This window comes from Theobroma umbraticum, unplaced genomic scaffold (assembly GCF_002168275.2).
Source record: "Theobroma umbraticum cultivar Fairchild unplaced genomic scaffold, ASM216827v3 scaffold_81.0, whole genome shotgun sequence".
Classification (NCBI taxonomy): Eukaryota; Viridiplantae; Streptophyta; class Magnoliopsida; order Malvales; family Malvaceae; genus Theobroma; species Theobroma umbraticum.
Genome location: NW_018397268.1, coordinates 1,678,309 through 1,680,870, shown reverse-complemented (window position 1 = coordinate 1,680,870; position 2,562 = coordinate 1,678,309).

Genomic DNA, 2,562 nt, shown 5'->3' with positions numbered 1-2,562 from the left:
AGTGTCATTGAGCATCTTAATTTACTTATGACTCTGTTATTAAGTTATTAATTAAGAGTGATCTAAATATTTATCTCACATTGATTGAGGTTTATACGTCTTTCCTGGCACGGTTTCTTCGTTTTTGCATCCAAAGTGAATTCTAAATCCAAGATTATGTGTAGATAACCGGCAGTACCTCAGTAACTATACCCTGGGTCTTAGAATTGGAGAGAATACGCTTCATCATCTAGCTTACTGGATGAAATCAAGGAATAAAAACAAAGTTATGAAAATCAAATACTAAAAATATCAACCAAACAAACTCTTAAAATTTTAGAGAAAGAGAACTATGGAGGAAAGAAATTGATAGGTATTCCAATCAAAGTGTTGGAAATGCAAAAGGTCCAGCAGTTCAACCCCATTTCCATAGGGGGGCATCTTCCTATCTCTTGAATGGCATGCAGATTGCGGTGGAAGGACATAATTACAGGGAAAGACATTCGAAGACCTTTGCTTTCTATAATATTTATATATTATATATATATATATATATAATCTTTTTAATTAAAATGACAATCTTATATCCATAGGTTCAATAGGTCGAATTCATGAAATATTTGGATCTTCAAGAGACGGAGTCTATGTGGAGACTGTAATGCCCTACCAAGGTGGGTGACCCACTTGAAATACATTGTCCTTACAAGAGTAAAGCACGCGATGTCAAAATGATATTAAGGCAATTCTGAATTGATTTTATCCAATCAAGTTAACATTTTTGGTTAGAATAATATATATATATAATATACATACATGGTTTTTTTAATTAAAATAACATCAGAGTCAATCTTATATTTATAAGGTTATGAATTCAATCTCATGAAATTCTTGGTTCTCAAGAGAAGGAGTCTATATGGAGACTCCAATGCCCCATCAAGGTGAGTTGCCCTAATGTGATGGGGTCCACTAGTAATGCATTATTCGTTCGAGAGCATAGTAAGAAATTGGAAACACATCTGATGCCAAATGATATAAGGGTAATTCTAGATTTATCCCGTCAAATCAACTTTCCTAAGTAAAATATTATATCAATATATATATATATATATATAAATGAGTGGTAAGGTAAATTTCTTTCTCCCCACAAAATGAGATATTGCTCTTCCGAAGTGTTACAAACCCCTCAATAATGATCTCAAACATAGAAGAGTTCCACATGTTGTGCTTAAACTGACATTATTATAACAGCTTTGTCACCTAATTGGTAACAAAGCCTTATGATAATATCAATTATATTAAAGATTAACACCAACAAAACACTAATTAATCAAGCTGGTTAAGGCTTAATTAATCACATAGTGCTAGGTAAATTACTCAAAAAGCAATGGTGTATAGAGAAGCATATATAGTAGGCATATTCTGCTTTTAATTCAAACTTGAAATTTTTCTTTGGCAGCACATCACAGAAACATTGATTGGGGATTCTGCTTTTCTGAATTATATGGGACAAGTACACAAACAGAAGAATCAACAGGTACAGTAAGAAAAGCAGCTAATAATCTGGTCATTCTCTGTATAATTGGTAATCCAAAGTTTCAATCTCCTGTGACTATCAATGTTCATGGGCTTCAATAGTCGCTCTGCTTCTAATTCGGATTGAAGTGAAGACCGCAGCCCCCTTAAATGCCGGTTGCACTGTTTATTGTCAGAAGAAACATTGTCTTCAAGATCATGTTCATTGGGAGTAGATTGTCTCTGGTAGGGCGACTGGCACTTTGCTTGCAAATAAGCAAGAGCTCTCCATGGAGGAAAAGGCATTGAGTTTTGCTTAAGAGACGATCTAGCAGCGTCAACCATAAGCTGAAGCAATTGTTTCAACCTAGTCAATGAGCCCACGTAAACAACCGGAAGTGAATTCAATATTCTATCATAAGACTCAACTCCTCTAGCTATCTCAAAGTGGCTTCGGAAGTCAATATCAATAATCAAACGCTCAGAACTTCCCTTGTTGTAATTGATCACATCGATATACTCGTGATCACCTGCATATATTACTTGGTTATCATGAATTCTTTGCAATTTTGTTAAAACCCTTATTAGATTTTGTTCATTAGCGAATATTTGATTTGCTGTCTCATTGTAATTCCAATTATATAGTTCAGAATTAAGAACCCAATTGGCATTATCCATGGGAGAAGAGGTGTGCCAAGGCTGACGCAATTTTACTAGCATTTTGTTTATATGATTCCAATTTCCAATTTGAGTTTGACACGATCAAGTATATTCCAATATTGGGGACTCAAGTCTTGCAGAACTTCTTGAAATTCGCGAAGCTTTCATTATCTTCGCCTCCTCCGTTTGGGTTGGAAATTTCTCACCCGTCATTGAGAGTGATTCTCTTAATGCCGTGGAGTGGATCAAAAGTCCAAATGACGTCCCGTGGAGACTTAGAAAATGGATTTTACACATTGAGAAATTGAAGAAGATGTTTGGTGATTGGGAAATTTGTCATACGCTAAGGGAAGGAAATAGAGCGGTTGACAATTTGGCTAAGGGGGCAATTCGAAGGGCCCCTGATCTGCT